At 34.5% G+C, this 19,227-nt stretch overlaps 1 long non-coding RNA gene across 1 annotated transcript; it reads right to left on the bottom strand.

The window, feature by feature from the left end:
* Positions 1-1,967: 1,967 nt before the first annotated feature.
* LOC146999378 (uncharacterized) lies at positions 1,968-17,949 on the bottom strand. The gene is made up of 3 exons (XR_015042804.1): positions 17,897-17,949; positions 2,490-2,703; positions 1,968-2,350 (listed from the first exon to the last, which is right to left on the bottom strand). It is a non-coding gene; the product is annotated as an uncharacterized LOC146999378 (long non-coding RNA).
* Positions 17,950-19,227: the final 1,278 nt, after the last annotated feature.

Raw genomic sequence — 19,227 nt, 5'->3', positions numbered from 1 at the left:
GTATAAATCAACTAGTTGAATGCTTTGGCATAATCAATAAAGTATTACTACTTGCACAGGGATGTTTTGGTAAAAGTATATTTACGAGTACCCATTGGTGATTTTTGGCGGCACATGGATACCTCGTTTGTGCACATTGACCTACATAAATGCGACACGAAAAATTACAAATTATGATCAGAACAAGAGAGTTATAATAAAACATTGGTATAACAAATACATTTGTTAATGGAAAAAAACATCACAGAATTGCACAAACTAGGCATTGTGCACTGCCTTGACTTTCTTTATCCATGAACACGTTGACCTATTTTCACTTAAAAAATCACCAGAGAATTGCAGAAACTTGGCATTGTTCACTCCCTTGACTTTATTTACTGACTGAGTATATTTACGGATGTACAGAACATTCAACTACTCAGCAATCAACATAAATGAAACAACAACTTGGCAATAAATGAAACAACATCTTTGCAATAATACAAGGGGTACCCTTCAGTCTACTCTAACCGATGCTTTATATAATTGCCTGTACTTCTGATGAAATGATATTGTAGCTTTTGCTTACAATATTTTATCAATAATTATTTTCTTTTCTATTAAGAGCATGTATAGTCCTCACTGTACCTTTATTTACCTCATCTTTATGATATGCATTGCTATGCTTAATTTGACATCTGCTTTCTATTTTAAATATTTTTCCTCCTCTTTTTTTTTTTTTTTTTTTTCCCAACTCCTTAAAGGATGGGTCTTTGGGAGGAAAAATTAATGTCTCCTAAAGTGTCATGTGCTGTTCTCAAAGTGGGCCATTCTTTTTTTTCCTGCTTTTTTATTTTCAGCTTTCTTGAAGATAATCTTTTTAGCTCAAAGGGGCAATTTGCCCAGAAAGGCTATTAATTTTGTTTTGGCATTTTGCGTTGATTCATTATAAATGGTGAATCACTTTTTCAATTGTTGCCACCAAATATTAGAGTTTTATATTTAAAGAAGTTAAATAATGAAGAATCTGCATAAATGTATGTATGTTTCTCACGTTGTGATAAAACAACTGTGTTTAGGGCCATCAAATTTTGAATAATGTATGTCTCCATTAGAATATGGGCATCTGGAAGCCCTAATTTGGAATTTGTTTTATTATCTATTTCATATCTTGTAACGCATTTATAAGTCTTTGATTAAGAAACTCAATGATTTCAAAGTTAGCAATAGCAACTCTGTATGGGAGGAGGGAACATTTTTATCTCCAATGTGCGAGACTGTGTACTGGGAATTCGAAAGACATGCTCTTTTAAATATTTGTGATATTGCTGTTGAATTGAATTTTATGATTTAAGTGGGAAGAACATGATATTTAATAAATAAAGATAGCACATAATGTTAAAAAAAAAAAAAAAACCTCAGGGCATAATATAAAATCTGAAAGCTTTCAGTTTATTTATTTATTTATTTTCAAAAAGTAGTCAATGGTTGATCATGTTCAGATAAATGACTTGGTGGTTTCACAAAATGAAATTTGCTGTCTGGTTCCAAAACGAAAAGTAAAACAGATCTGATGAATTGGAAACGGATGAGTAATTACACGAGATGTCAAATTCACTCAAAAAGTTGCACTAAATGTATTTAATATGATACATAATTTGCTATTTTTATTTTCTTTTATATGAATTGTTGATAAATTATGATTAGTCATGTATACTTCAGATTGAAACTACTTTGTGAAATCAGGTAAGGTATGAGGATTGAATATTAAAATTATCGTACACAAACTTAAGAACGTATTTCATTTCTTAAATGAGTTGAATGAAAAATTTAAATGGGTGAATTATCTGTTTTCTTGGTACATTCACTCTGCTAAAACAGATTACAATATTTGGATTTTATTTTTGCCTTGTGATTTGGTGCAGTTTTTTTAATCAAATCAATTAAATTACTACAAAAATTCAAGAGGGAGTCATACAGTGAGCTATAGTACAATGAAATTAATAAATATACAGATATTACATGATTTGTAAGTTTTAAAATGTTTTATTCTGTAACATATTACAGATAAAAAATGATTACTACATGAAATGAAATAAAAGTTCATCAAATTTGACATAATACCCTAAAGGTCATTGTGTGTTCCTGTTGGTACAGGACACATATCGACCGGGTATCACAATTCTATTCACAAACATAGTAAAATTTCCCTGCTGATGGTCATCAAAGGAGCTATAATGCAGTCTTGGAGTTTTGATATTATTAGCAATAGGAGCATATAAATATAGTCTAAAGCACATTCCAAAAGCAAAAGATTACGGAGTGTATGGTCAATGATCTCATGGTCATCTGAACAACATTGAGTCATCTTCTGATATTGATCAATCCAAAAAAAAGATAGAAATTTATTATTAGGTAATACAACAGTTTTCAGAGAGGAAATGTGTATTTTTCTGAATCATATTTCATTTAGAGAAATAACAACTATAACGTATTAAAATCTGACATACCTTTTACAGTGTTTCTGTAGAAAAAAAGGACCCATGTACCTTTATCAGTGAAATGGCATATAAAATGTTCAAGTAAATATAATTTCTATTCAGTAACAGCATGACAATTTTCCATGTCCAGTACACAAACGTACCTATCCAACAAATGCTTCACCACTAGATAGTGGAAGAATTGTCTTCCATGCATACGATTGCAAAATTTATATTGCAGCATCTGTAAATAATATGGTTTTAGTTGTAATCAACATTGCAAAATCTTCCCTATGTTTGGTTATAGAACACATATTTGTTACTAATGTAATTTGTAGACCTATCCTGTTTGTGGATTACATGCAGTGGTGAGCTATGAAAAACTTGACAAAGAGTTTGCATTTTATTCTATATAAACAACTTATGCAATTCTAATGAACTGTTATATTTTTTACAAAAACAGAAAATACTAATAATTGTATATGAATGAGAAAAACGTAATATCTTTTACCAATAAATCACAAAATATCAATTTTTAAATATTTCAATATGTTTACCATTACCAGTCTCAGGTTAATCTCATTGATTTTGGAGGGTTAATCTCATTGATTGGTGATAAAATGTATCAAGAAATATTTCAAAATGATTTCTTTAATGGTTTTGCTTACTGAATCTTGTGATACTACTGTAAATAAGAAGCTAAGCAGTATACAGTAATAAATTACAATATTAAGAAAAATATCTAAAAGTTTGATTACAGCTACTTTTTTTCCTTCTTAATGTCACACCAGCTGTATGTGAACAAACTGCAATTAAATCTTTCTTCAAATACGAGTAGTTTTAAAAAAATACGTATGAATGTTAACCACATACATGCATGTGTAGATTCAGCAGCAGCATTTTCTGAGTCTAAACAAAAAGAATAAGTTGTATCTATTATAGCTTAGATATAAATTTAATAAGGGGCTAATGCAAGTTTCCTATAGCTCAGGTACTAATTTATATGTGAAACTAAATTTTTGCACTGTTTCATTGGAAATGACTGGCCATCTGGGGTTCTTGCCTTTATATAAGTAGCCAGTGTTCTTGAACTGTCAATACCATCATAGGATACTCTGCAGGCTTAGAGTCATAGGATGCTTTGTGTACACTGGTGTGCAAAAATTAAGGACGAAGTTGAAAAATTAGCATATCAGCTGAACGAAGAGGCAGAGCGGACAGAAAGACCAATCAGGAGATTAAGTAAGGTGATGTATGGTAGCACATGCGCAGATATGCAGGTAGACGTAATGGGGAAGTGTCTGAGTATTATACAGCATGTTGTCGGTGTAAGATCAGTATTTCTGGCAAAGAGATTGCACGCCGTATAGCAGTTAAAATCACACCGAGTTGCTGCCTCAGCGAGAAATGGCGAATAATCAATCTGTTAGACGACATCTGGATGCTTTTACCCGAGGTCGAATCATTGGGAAGTTGGAGGAAGGCCGCAGTGTGACAAGTGTGGCTGCAGAGTTCGGAATTGCTCACAGCATCGTTTCACGACTTTGGAGACAATTTCAAACTACAAGAACAGCTAGCTATCCGGGGGTTTAGTAGTGGTCGTCCACGAGGAGCCACACCCGCAGATGACCGGTATATTGCCTTACAGGCCAGAAGAAACAAGCAGGAGCTTATATAATTAAACAGGAGGCTCTTAGCTGTCCCCTGTAGTGTCAGTCGGTTGGTCACTAGTCCTTGGTATCAGTGGTTTCGGGTGTTTCCGCTTTTTGGAAAGCTTACTGTGGGGCTTCAGATTGCGTATAAAGTCAGTTCACCCTGTCGCAGGAATTTGCATCCCTATGTTGGACTCTGTGGTGGGCTGGGCTGCTGCCGGGGCTGAATCTTTTATTTCACTAAATATGGCTTCTAATACACAAACAAATGAACAAAATGAAAATTGTCCTATTTCTATAAAAGTTAAGACAAATGCAAATTCTGACAAGAATAAAAAATAAACTGCAGTTTCTGATAATTAGTAATCCATCAGGAAATCTTCAGAAAGTGACACCGTTTTTAATGTGTGTGTGTGTGTGTGTGTGTGTAAGAACGCTAAGTTCTGCAGCCAACAACCTGATAGGCAGATCATCGCCTGCGTACCTGAGACAGACAAGGATAGACACTATGCGAAGGTGGAGGCTATCGACTTCCGATTTTGTTCTGATTCCGTGAGGGCAAGAAGTGACTGTATAAAAAAATGAAAAATTTCCTTGTGTTTATCTAGCGCGAGGAACCGCTAAACAACTGTTATATCTCTATTTAGTCTGTTAACTTTTATCCGTAATTAAATAAATGCTCTGTGACGTGGAAAACATTCCAATTTTCACTCAAAATTTTTTTAAGGCTAGAAGTTTTCAAGTTAGAATTGGCTCTGTTTTTTTTTTTTTTTTTTTTTTTGTATAACTTTGAACAAGACGAGGTTTGCTCATGGGTGTGTTTTGAGTGTTATCTTAATCACGCTAAAAATAAACCGTATCTTAAAGGAACTTCCTCTTACTGTTTCAGGATAATTGTACATTGACAATCTTCAAGTTACCAAGGGGCAGATATGAGATATGTGGAGAGGCAATTACGGATCACTATTAATAAGATCCAGATATAGTCAAAGAAAAATGGATTTGCGTCTTCAAAACGGAAGGCTGTCACAAGCACTTTTGCAGAAAGGGAAATCTGCATCCTGAGATTTAACTTGAAGGGTCATTAATTCCAACTACGCCCGAAGGGAAATTCCTAGGAGTGATTGTTCAATCGGAAACTTACTTTCCTTCCACGAATGATGTACCTGAGGAAGAAACGTTTCAGAACTTTTACCTTCTCAAAGGTCCTGGCGAACACCTTTTGGGGTGCAGAGGATGGGATCATTGTCCGCATATATAGGCCATTCATCCGCTCTAGACTGGACTCCCGATAAAACGTGATTAGGTCTTTGTTTGTACCTTACTTCAACCCATATTATTACTCTCAACACATTTTATTATTCTAGTGTTAGCGCATTTATATACTTTGCATATAATTTTCAATCCTCATCGCTAGAATACAGTGTCTTAATCTAGATACTAATCTAAGTCGCGCAAAAGCGTTTATCCTTCTATTTCTAGCCAAAGGCCTCAGAGCACAACGCCAACTAGAGGTCAAAACTCCTAGTGGTTAATGCCTCAAGAGCCACCAGGGATGTCTAGACTGGCTCAGAAGTTAATGATTCGGTAGAGACTTCTGTATTATTGAAACTTGATTCGATTCATGATTGAGCTCTGCGGATTTGCCCTAAAGCCTTTAGAATATCTCCTGTATAAAAACAGTATATTTATTGCTTAGAATCATCGTTTAAATTAAAACGTGAACAATTGACCCTTCATCACTAGTTTCGTATAATGTCGCAACCTAAACATCCTTGTCTGAGTAGTCTTGATGACTGCTATAGCTTATTATTTGCAGCACGGCCTCTCTGCATTCCTACGTTCCCTGCAAGAGCTGAGCCTTTGATAGAAAAATATTCAGTGCTTGATGTGAATAACCGTGCCCCGAGCAGAATGACGTGATATCCTACCGTGAGATGGTCCAGAAATTCGGCTCATAGAAACTTTTACGATTATGATAACAGAAACACGAACGAGTTAGCTTACAAATAGCTTTTCTATGAACAAGGAACGAACACTGCAATTACATTCCAATATACATTAATGGCAACAAAACAGCAGGTCATGTGGAAGCATCATTTGCGTTTCGACGTCACGTAGAGAAAAGAAGGCTGCAATGTGCTTGCTGACTATTTAAAGCTGAAGTAACTTGAATGTATCGGTATTACAATACATTCAAGTTACTTCGTATATTTACTTTGATACTTACGTATCGGTATTACGAACTTAAATAATTCGGTGTATGACGCTGTTAAATATTCATCTAAGCCAAAAAAAGTTTATAAAGTTATTTCTCCGGCCTTTCTATCATTGCTTGGTTTGAGTCCCGGCTAGAGCATTGCTCATTTTTCTTGTCTCTTGCTTCGAAATAACCTAATGTCTGTACAACTTACACCGATTTGTTAAGTGCACAAAAAGCTTTTCAAAGTTTCTCTAGACCCAGAAACCGATGGTGACAGAAGTGTTATTGACTACCTGAAAACTTAATAAGCCGTGAGTATGAGATCCTTTACTGCTGGGTTCTTGGACACATACAGATAACGGGTAACGAACTGGCAGATATCACAGCAAAATCTGCCGTGGGACTGTTTAAATCAGCTTGTTACTTTGAGAAATATTAAAGTGATTATCAAGGGTAAAATCCTGAGTCTATGGCAAGGACCTGCAAGTGAATAATAAAATTAGAAGCATAATGCCTAGAATTAAATATTGGGAATCAGAGTAGGAGGAAGTCATTTGAACCTGTCTGACAAACGATCACTTCCAAATTACGCACAATTATCTCTTAAAAGCGGATAGTGAACCAGTATATTCCAGTTGTAATATTAATCTGTCCTATATGACTGGCGGGTGGCGATTGGCCTCCCGAGGACAAATGTCCAAAACCGGCTGGAAACCACTGTAGGCGGTGTGAACCGTGCGCTTGAGATCGTCGTAGGCAGAGGCGGAAGGCAGGAGACCTGGCGTTTGATCGATGGGCGGGGACTGTGGGAATGGCTTTAGGCTTGCCTGCTTGCGTCTCCCACAGCTTAGCGTCAGCCTCCTCGTGGTCCCGCTGGAAACTATGCTGTGCTTTGGTCCAAGCCTTTGCTCGTATAGGCTAATGACGCTAAGCAACCAATCCCAGGGGATCGACTGGTGGGAATTTCCCGAACCGACCATTTATGGGAGGAGACCCGGGGTTCTCCCAGACCACTGGCTGGACTTGTGTCCTGCCAGCTTCGATTTGTTGGGTAAATAATCAGACTTCACAGGACTAGAACCACAGGTCCATCCTATGGTAGGCGCGGGCTTGGCAGGGACCGTACTGGTACTGTCGTATCCGTTGCCTTTGCTGTGGGGGCGCTCTCATGTAGATTTTGAGTGCTGTGCCGAGGGGGGGGGACGGCTCCCCGCGTAGCCCTCAGTGTGATGGATTATGGCGATGAACATGAGAAGTCCCTGCGGGCTGTTCGGTGGGTTGGCGCCCCGCCAGCGCAGTCAACTGAGGAAGGCCTCTGTATCATGTTAAGGCGCTCTAGAAGCAGCCAGGTAATGTTGCCCGAATCGGAGTTAATGTTCTGTATGACAGATGTTGTTAGAAATGCTCACGTTTTGATAGACTTCAGGAAATACTATTTCACTTTTTCAGGTACTTCTCTCGACTTTTAATTGGAAAACCAATCGGGTCTCACGAAAATTTCCTGCCACCGCAAATATCGTTTGAGCAAATAGTTCGCGTTGACGTGTTGAATCATATTTTGTCAAACAATTTTTGGCGTTTGAAAGGAAGAGACTTGCTTTGGAACACTATATCGTGAAATTTGTAAAAAAAAATATCATTATTATTATGTACAAGATGTCTGAAATGGAACTATCACGCTACGAGATTTAAACTATCATTTACTTCCAGTTTTATTACAAAACGTCAGCTACAGAATGTCACCAAATCGTGTGTATAGCTTTAGGTGTGCGTGTGACTATGGCAAAGCCTCGAGGGCTATCTGCCTAAGGGGAGGAATGCCTTCGTGGAGGACTTTCTAAGGGAAACTGTCTCGTAAACATGTTACACATGGGGAAAACCACGAAAACACCCATGCAGCCAGCCCATTCGCGGGATTCGAACCTCGTATAGCTTTAGGTACTACTAATGTTAGACATTGTTAAGGTCAGTGCCGGATTTATGTATAAGGTGAACATAGCTTAGGGCCCTCCGAAATATTGTAGCATATCCCATATAAAAAAATTGACTGATATCCCTCATAAAGGGCCCCATATTTCAAATAGCTTAGGCTCTCGTCAAATCTAAATCTGGTGCTGGTGAAGGTTTGGTATCGAAATTTCAAAAACAAGCATTACGACATTCAAGAGGCAGAGCATTCGAGTCGGCCTACTGATGTTGATGAGGTCCGCCTGCGAGAGTATGTGGAAGAAGTGCAGTATGCAACCAATTGAGAGCTTGTTAATGAGTTAGTGCCATGTCCATTGATCGCAGTATGCATCTCATACACTTGACGTTAAAGTTGAATCGCTGGGTGCCACATGAGATGATTCAAGCAGATAAGGACGGACGTGTTTGGGCCTGCACTAATCTGCTCGAATATCAACGCAAGGATAAAATTCTGTACCGGATCATCACTTGTCATGAAAAGTGGACTTCAACAACACAGGCCAAAAAGAGGGGTTGGTCTGCACCCGACGAGCCCATCGGCAGCATCGCAAAGGGCAATTTGGCTAACAAAAAGATAATGCTTTGTATCTGATGGGATTGCCGGGGTATTATCTGCAATATGTATCTGGAAAAAGATAAAGAGCGAGATGCTAGTCTGTGTTGACGCTGCTATTAAGGGCAAACGTTGAATTGAGTTCCGGAGCAAAGAGGTAATGTTCCATCAAGATAATACAAGACCACATGTGTTTGCTTTCACTGACTGGACTCTGTAAGGACTCGAATGGAATCTTTTGTCACACACCCCATATAGCCCTGACATTGCTGCTTCGGATTTCTACCTTTTTTCACATCTGCACTTACATCTTGCTGGTGCTATCTTCCATTCGGTACAGGACGTCTGAAATGAGGGTGATGTTTTTTGGATTCATGGCCAACAAGTTTCTATGCCGAAAAACTACCAAAACTTTGGCAGAAAATCATAGATTTGGGAAGTGATTACTGCCCGCACTAAAGGTACTGGTTTCATGTTTTCTCCCTAACTTTAATGAAAACAATAAACAGATATTAATCCATTTAAGTTTTTAAGGGAGACTGGGTTTTATTCCTTAATCTGAAGTGGTTGTAAAGCGTTTTAATGTACTTTAATAATTAGAGATTTTACTTGGCTTTATATTTTATTTGATCTTGTGAATTTTATGCATCCCTTCACATCACGGTTTTACTATGAGGCGTTTCATTATTTTGTTGCTTTTATGTTGTTTTGCATTTTTCTCATTACATAATGCATTTTCAACATGTGTTAGCTGATTTTTATAATTTCATACCATTTCTAAAGGAGAGAATAGATTATCATGCTTTTGGCCCATTATAGTCATGTGCCAAAATATCCACCAACTAACCAACAGTATATAGTCATAAACAGACCTAAAATTGTATAAGCTTGGTTTTTTGAGATGAATCATAATTCTAGACGAAGCGCACCGGAGTCCTAAATAAGAACGCTCCGGCACTTCTATGTAACTGAACAATAATTTCAGTAGAAATATGGTCTCGAAAATTTTATTTTTAGCAATAAAATTATATTAAAAATTGCTTATTAAATTTTAATTCATCTCTGTACATTTCAGTGCTGGTTTAAGCTCATTTCCGGCGCTGTGCGCAGAGGATCTAGGGGGCCCCTTGGCACTGGCAGATCCAAGGAGGAGCGATAACAAATGAAACAAAATTTTAGTTTTTATTGTAAAAATATATATAAAAATAAACAGTATTCTTAAAAAAAAATAATAATAATAATTATACCAGCATTTGCTATGACTACACATAAAGCACAAGGACAATCATTCAAAAAAGTGTAGGTATACACTTAGCTGAACCTTTTGTCACATTAAGTAGAGTAAGAAATAGATACAATTTAAAAATCGCATTGCCCGTAGATTCAAAAGAACATATTACAAATGTAGTTTACAAGGAGTTATTGTAACCAGATTAAAAGAAGCAATACTTTTATGAAATATATATACTTAAAAAAAACTTTTAAAGATGAATACTATAAAATCCATTCTCAGAACGGGTAGCTCTGCTAGTACTACTACTAATAATTTACCTTATTCACTACTATCTGCTATCTTGCAAACCAGTACAGTAATCTATCGTTTTGTTTTTCTGGCAGTCCACACTCTATTATTTATTTATAATGTTTGTGTCGTGTTACATATTTGGTAAGGTACTGTCTGTAGTCTAATTCATCTGCCTGCTTCCTGATGTAAGACTCATTATAGTTGTCATCCCACTCTTACCACCCGGAGCCGCAAATTTGATATAGACAAATAATATGGACATGGATGTGCAAGTGAGAGGCGTGGATTATTTCCACAAAACTATTTATAGTTTTTCTATCGAAGTTTATAACCAAAAATTCTGGTTGGGTCCAGCTTATCCAGGCTATTTTATATTATTATTATAACTACTTAGGTTTTTAAATTATTAAAGTTTCTCATAGCCATTTTATTTATTTATTTACTTTTGTTCCTCTTTCCTGATGGTCTTGCATAGGGCTTCGGCATTTTAGAAACTAAACCCTGGTCATAAAAGACAAAAAACAAAAACATAGCACCAAAATGTATCAGATTTTGCAGATGAATTAAGGCTGTTTTCCCCAATATTTCAATAAATTATCAGCAGCTGTCTAACTATACTACATTACAAATAAGAAAATAATTTGGGAAACTTTTCCTCCGGTGCGTATCAGTGCATCCCAATATAAGCCTCAGAAGAATGCAGTTTTGTGAAGCCAATAAAAAAATATTCACGATTTTCAACAAATGATGGAAAACTAACAGTTCTTTCAAAAAATAATAGCATAGGAAAATGAGTAGTTAGTTAAGGCATTTTCTGCTCTAAAAACAAGAAAATTAATTAATTTAGGAGGAAAATTATGCAAAGAGAAAGGAAAGAAATAAAAGGAAAAATTATGTACCATTTGTGAATGAACAAGACAGATTTTAATGCAAATTGATCAAAAGCATGTATTGTGATTTGCTAGATTATACAGAAAGTATGCCAGACATTTTGAGATTTATTAATTCCTACAAATATTTTCCATTAGATGCTATTTCACTACCTTGTTGTAGAACAGCAATTTGCAACTGGAAAGCAGGGAAATGTGATTAGTTGCAGCTTTTCAGCCACATACCAGCAAGCCATCATTGTACCTTTTACACGAATTAGATGACTGGCTATTAATATCATATTGATCACCAATACGACATTCGACAGTTGCAACAGGATTCACTTTTTCTTCATAACTAGACTCGGACATTGCGACTCTTGTTTAGTACAACAAAAATTATTCCTTACTTAATAATGTCCTGAGCCATTCATTTCATTACACCAAGAATCTTAGCACCTTCACATTAATCCAATCTCTCTTGTCAGAACAGCTGTTACCAAAGGGTTTTCAAAGATCTACAGCAAATCACATCCAAGCAATCTTAAAAAAACTGTCTTCACTTAAAATGGAATATCTGCAATTCCTTGACAGAATGTCAAAAGAAAAAAAAAAAGAAAAAAAAAAAAAAATTATGTAATTTTCAAAACATATTATAATTATGAAATAAATCTTACCATTTCTTTTATGTCTTGAAATGTAGTGTTTCCCTTGTGCTACTTTAATTGAAAGTAGTGATTACACATTTCCATTTTTTGTTTTCACCCCATGCAAAAACTAACATATTTTTTTGTCTATCATTTGTTAAAATCAATTCCTTCAAAAATTTCAGTACTGTTCTGTTATCAGGATCAGATTCAGAAATGTATGTGTTCATGTATGCATATATATATATATATGTAAACATGAATGTATGTACATTTCTGAATCCAGTCCCGGTAACAAAACAGTACCAAAATTTCATTATAAAACACAGTTGTTACTAATAAATGCACATGTGTAACTGATGTTTGACAAATATCATTATATTAAAAAAATATTTTTATTTCTTATAATAATCAACAGATGATAAAATAACAATCAAGAAAAACTATAATAAAGCAAAACTGAGCATAGGTGAACTTGCTATCCTAAGGAGGGTCCAGACACCAGACATAGAACTAAGATGTCCTAATTTTCACAAAAGGGAAATCTGAAAATATCCTAAAAGCACTTATTTTTTGAAAGCTATCCAAATGTACTACATAGACAATCATAAAAACAAGTGCCATTGGGATTTCATGAAATATGGTCAAAACTATATTGAAATCTACGTAAATTAATTTACATTTATATCTTTAAACAGACACAAAAACATCATGTAAGCTCTTATTTCAATATTAATAATAAAAAAATGTCAGCAGAGATTTTAATGGCTAACAGAGAAAAAGAAATTGATTATAAAAAAAATCCCTCCTGAAACAAAAATTTAAACTAGTTTTAGGAGACTTTAAAATTATTAACATTAGAAACAGTCCCAACACTGACAGACATCAAGGCCTAAATATGAAATCGAAACAAGATTCATCACAGCAATTTAATTATTAAATTTCAATATATAAAATTTTGAATGTATCAAATTGTATGGTTTTTCTTAATTTGCATAACATATTTATTTTAAGTTTTCCTGTTCTCAACTTCTCAAATTTCCCTTCACATTCTCTCCATAACATAAATTTAAAATTAAGTGAAGTGCTATTTAAATGTGTGATTATATCAGTTTATTATCTAATAAAAAGATAAGTTTAGGACATATTAATTATTTTGAATATGAAAAACAGGATTAAATACATCACTTACATAAATTTAATACTACAAGAGAATTAAAATTTTTAAAAAACAAATATACTAAATATATCATTCAAAACCGGACTAGTTAAAACTTTAGCTCTCATTATCTCAGACACATCCATAGTTTTCTATCTTTAAATTTTTTTTATCATTTCCAATGGCTTGGCAAAAAATTACAAAAAATTTAAATTTTATAAACAAAGGTTACAAACAATAGAACTATGGTTAAACAGATTCATGGTTTTTTTATACAGACACAGTATTTTTATACAAATAAAGCAAAAATAAATTTTCTTAAAACAAACTTTATTACATGAATATTAAATTGTACTAAAAAAAATCATTAAACATTTTAAATCATGACCTGCAGAAGATTTTGGCAAGCTTCAGAAAGCCACTGTTATTTCAACATAATGAAGGTATTAAAAAATGAAACAGATTAAAACTGTGTAAGATGAAACCATATAACCTGACTAGTGTACTTTGGTGTAGGAATAAAAACTCAAAAATCTTGGTCTTCTGTTTCTTATCATTAAAACATGCAAAATTATTTCCTGAACTTACTTTCCTTCATTTATCTTCCCACCTAAACTAGTATAAATAAACTTTCTGAAATCATATGTATTAAAAGGCTGATCAATATCCAAATGTCGGCTAAGTTGATGCACAAAATAGCATATAAATACACCACAACTCATACCATCATTTTGAACAGTGTGACTTGGAAATGAAACACACCAACTATCACTAATGTTTAAAATACTATTTATGACTTTTTGCCACAGCTGAATTAATGAAGATACTGAATTTTGAACTGAGTTAAAACCAAGCGGATCATAAAATTGAAACATTTTATCTTTAATTCTTGCTACCAGTAAAACCCAATGATTATTTTTTACAAGAACTGGAATAAAAAAGAAATCAACAGAAGCTAAATCCTCTTTTTGCCATACAGTTTGATCTTTACTACCTGATTGAAAGAAAGGTGTATGATAACACTTGGCTGCTACTGAAGAAGAACCACAAAGACTAATAAAAAGGAAAGCATCAATAACATTGTCACTGAGCCAACCAGGCTGAAAATTTAAAGATGCAGATTTTAATGTTTGAATTTCCTCACATGGAATGTATGGATCCAGAGATTTTACATCCAAAAATGTTAGCGGTGTTTCTCCAACATATAAAATGCATTTCGAAATATCCTCATCAATAAGCTTGGGAGTAAAAGTACTTTTATTAATTGTGCATGCTAAATTAATGCCTAATAAATCTTCTTTAACGGTTTTTTTATTCTGAATATTCAGGTAAGTTGAAATTTTACGCTTTGCACTTTTTGAAGCAGTTGTACGAAACAAAGTCTGACGGGCTAATTTTAAATTTGGGGGAACACTGACAAATGGCATTTTGTCAGGAAATTCTTTCAGATAGTTCGACTCTATTACACCTTTACAATTAGAAACAATTTCTTTCAAATTTTTTGTTATAGTAGGCAACAATATTTTTTTAACTGTTGGATTAGACAGCATAACCTGTAATTCAGATATTAAAGTCTTACAATTATCAATTTTATGTTCTAAGTTACATGCTACTACATTCGAAATAATAGACTTTGTACCTGTTTGTATGGCTGATGAACAGCTTTCGCTTTTATAAGTATCTGTTACGAAGAAGGATGGATCTCTTTGTCTGACTGAATGTACTTTATGAATGTGTTTACATAATGGACTGAAATCTGGACAATTACAATTATATAAATGACTACACAAATTAAGGCAAGATAAGCTAATACATTTAGAGTAACAGTGATCAGTTTGAGGACATAACTCATATAAGCATTTAACTGTATACTGAATATTAGTGAAGTCTGTGATTTTACAATCCACAACAAAAAACCAGCCCCTGTTACATCACTATCTAAAATTTCTATTCCCGAATCATGTCGCTTATTATATGTAGGTGGACAAGTACTCTGCTTGTAATTAGTTTTAATTTTATAGCCGTGAACAATGTGTATCCTCTTCAATTTTTAAAAGTACTTCAATTAATTTATCTAAACGCCTGTTAAATTTTCGTCTAAAATATGTAGTTTTTAATTTATTATGAAACGATTCACAATACATATTGGTATCTGTGAACGCATGAGGGAAGTTTCTATGGGCCATTGACCAAAGAAAGGCACGGCTATAGTAATGTTCTTCAAAATATTGTATAAAAGATGGTGCAATAGTTCGAAACTTCTGAAGGAAATTATCCATCATCACTATGAATCGAGCAGAATTGGTTTCTTCAAGTAATACTACCATATTAAAATAGATTTCATCTTTAAATTTTTGATTAGAAACCATTCGGCACAAATTACGTTGCCAAGCACGATGCACATGCCATTTACATAACAAATGTGTAATACCAGGACCAAATACTTTATCAAATGCAGGATGGGTAGTCTTATCATCATCTGTCATAAGACAATTGACATAAAGTTCCGGTATTACACATTTGATACTAAGGAATAAATTATACATTGTATCCTGGTCTAACTGATTTGTAATGAAATGCGCTACAGGATAACCACTACCAAACTCATCAGGAACGATTAAATTTAATAAATAAAAATCATATTGATTTGTTTTGTGAGTAGAATCAATACATAAAATCCTGGAGCAACCTTTAATCATCATATCTTTCTGCTGTTTAGTCTGCAATCCTAATGCAAAAGACTCATTTGTAGAAGAAAGTTCATCAAGCCCTTTTGGACCGTACAATGTTGGCTTTCCTTGTGGTTTATAAATAAGTACTGGATCATATGATTCTTGCCTGAGTTTTTCAACTATTGTGGCAACTGAAAGTGAATCATCACCAGGAACGGAACATACTAACTGCTTTTTGTAAGTGTTTATCACTCTTCGTGTTACAAATACATCTTTATCATATATGCCCTCCCTATTATCCCGCAGTCCACTTCCATCTCTGATAAATTCTTGAATTTGATCCGTGGATACACCTAACTGTGCATAAGCTTTAATTTTGTTACGGCAACTCTGACTAAGTTGGTGGAACCTGCTATTTTCAAAAGACAATTCATGATTATGATTCGAATAAAATATGGCTGTGACAAGGTGCGATTCTTCACAAACTAAAATTTTTGACGGACACTTAAAGTTGGAAGGTAAAGTATCTTTTAGATTTTTTCTACTGGAAACAGGAACTTTCTTTTTATGCATTACGTTAAATTGACAACAGTAATAATGAAAAGTTTTATCATTCCTACATCTACTTCCAGCAGACTTTTTATAAGAACTGAATGTCTGCTTACTATGCGATTCTAACCAGAATTGAAATTCTCCTATTGATGAAAATGTAAGTTCTTGCATAGCCATCTCATAATCATGATATTCAGCCAAATGTTTATTACATTCATTATCAGAACAAAATATTTCCTTACAATCAGGAATAACACATGGCTTAGAATTATTAGATGTAGGATTTTTAATACTACAGATCTTTTTATGATGAAAAAGGTTACTGCGGCTTTTACAATCTCTCTTACACCGGTCACAAATATATGCCTTTGGAATACATTCAGCTGATGGTGCTTTGCAACATTTTTTATGATTGGAAAATGATTTCTAGTGGAGTACGACTTCATGCAAACTTCACACACTCTGGGATATTTCATTTCTATAATACCTTTACAGTTACGTTTATGATTAGATAAGGACTGTTTAGAAGAAAAAGGTTTCTTACATTTAGGGCAAATCTTAGATTTTCCATTAGAAGCACAATTTTCTTTATCATAATTACTCACGAGTTCAATTTTATTGTTATTTTCAGATTTATTTGGACTCTTAGCACCCCCAAACTTAAAGTTTGAACATTCATTATCATCTTCAAAAAGTGAAATCGATGAAATGGTTGAAAAACAGCCGAGAGATCGAAGATCAACAACTGTAAGATCTGATGAGATGAAAGAAGCCGAGTCCGAAACAGGAGAACTAGAATAGGTGAGAACCTGAAAAGCAGAAGATTCAGAATTGAGCACAGAAGCAACAGAAAACTGAGGAACAGATGCAATGGCATCAACATTATTTGGACCAATGTTAACAGCACTTTCAAGAAATGGAAAATCTGATAAAGCAGATGAAATGGAATTAATTGCAAGCTCAGAAGCAACTGTAACAGGATACAAAGAACCAGAAAGCTGAGAAACAGATACACTTGGATCAGCAGAAAAATGAGAAACAGATGGAGTACTGGAATTCTGAGAAACTGGTGCAGTGATGTCAAGAATACTCGAAACAGTGTCGGCTATAGGCTCAAGAACTGGAAAATCCGATAACAAGAAACCACTGGGATGATTATCCAAAGACGTGTTGGTAGAACCATATTTTAAAACATCTGAATAATGAGGTTTAGAAAGAACATCAGGAGAATCCAACAATACTGAAATACTGGGATGGTTATCCAAATCAGTCAAAACACCTGGTAATGCTAAAGCATTAAGGCGACTATCCAATGTAGTACAGACATGCGAAAGTTTCAAAACACTTGAATAAAGTGGTTTCGAAGGAACACTTGAAGGAGCACACAAAACTGAAACACTAGAATCTGATAAGCCTAAAGTATCAGGATGACTATCCAAAGTGCTGCAAACAGAAGAAACCCGTTTCAAAACACTTGAATAAAGAGGTTTAGAGTGAGTACTTGAAGTATCTGAAATGACAGAAGCACGAGGATAATTATCCAAAATCGTGATAGGTACAGAAGGATGTTTTCCTGAAACAGTGGATAAAGCTGGAAACTCAATAGCAGATACAGAGGAAAAAGATGTAGCACTTACCTTTGGAAGGGATTTCACACTCAAAACGCTCTTTATGTCCTTCACAAAAATTCTGCCAAGCTGTGCATTACCCTTACGGTTCAGATGCAATCCCTCTCTTGACAGACAAGTACTCCAATAGTACTCACCAGATCTGCAAAAGGAAAAAGCTTTTCGACCTTTGAATGCTTCGAAAAGATTAGTGTTTATCCGAGCTAATTTTCTGTTCAGCTTCTTTAAACTGTACGGGTTGAAACCATTCTCGAATAAATTTCGTTCACACGGGAGGACACCTGAAAAGAGAATGATCTTCGGGTTTAAACGCTCAATAACATTATACAGACAATCATATTTATGATGAATATCATCCAAAGTGTCACAAGAGTTATTGGTACCAACGTGAACCAAAACTAACTCAAATTGATTGTCTATCAAGGTTATCTTGCGTGTCAACCTTTCAATCGTAGCACCCGGAAAACAATGAAAATGAACTTCATAATCCGGTAAATTCAGCAATAAATATTCTTTTAAATATTTTATCATCGAATCTCCGATTATAAGTATTTTCACTTTTCCTGTTTGCTTAGACAAAGACATAATAAAAATAATACAAATAACAAAATCAAATTAAGAATTAGCACGTGCAGAAAAAACACTCACCGACGAAAATGTCGGAATACTATTTCTATTTTTACTAGATTTACGTATTTGGCGCCAGGTCCAGTTTGGCGTGAAAAAGATAACCCTCCAACCAATCACAGCAAAGTACACTTTTCCGTAAACATTTGGCGTTTGGCTGTACATAATTGTTCAAACTCCAAGATAAATGTTCCCGTTTTGAAAGTTTTTGAATCCTTCGAATGCTCGTAGCACTATTTTGTGTCATAAAGCATGGTGAGTAACGAGAATGTTAAAGAAACGAAGAGTGAGTGCATAAATAATTGTATAAATTAAGTTTTGATGACTATTATTTTAAGTCAAGTTTATTTTATAAGGTGTCAATAAGTCATAACTTTGCCAACAATGATGTCATCTTGTTTACTTCTGCATTGTCATGTTTTTGTTTCATTACTTCAGTTATATGTTTAACGTGTACAACATTTTCTTCCTCATTTTAAAATATAACAGTTACTTCTGTTTAATGAATTATAATAATAAAGACTTTAAAAGAAACACAATAAACGAAACATTTATAATTGACAGCCACCTTAAATATCAGAAAACAAAGGTATGGTAACGTTTTCTGTGATTAAATATTTTTTTCGGTTAAAATGCGGTTTAGCCCACTGCTTGGCGATTGTTTTTCAATGGGCAATAAACGTTGTTTGAAACGATGTTTTGAAGAATTTTAC

The sequence above is a fragment of the Stegodyphus dumicola genome, chromosome 1 (genome assembly GCF_044657685.1).
Source record: "Stegodyphus dumicola isolate Sdum_Otavi_A_Nest chromosome 1, ASM4465768v1".
NCBI classification, from domain to species: Eukaryota; Metazoa; Arthropoda; class Arachnida; order Araneae; family Eresidae; genus Stegodyphus; species Stegodyphus dumicola.
Note: the sequence above shows the minus strand (reverse complement) of the source record. Positions and strands in the feature narration are given on the sequence as shown.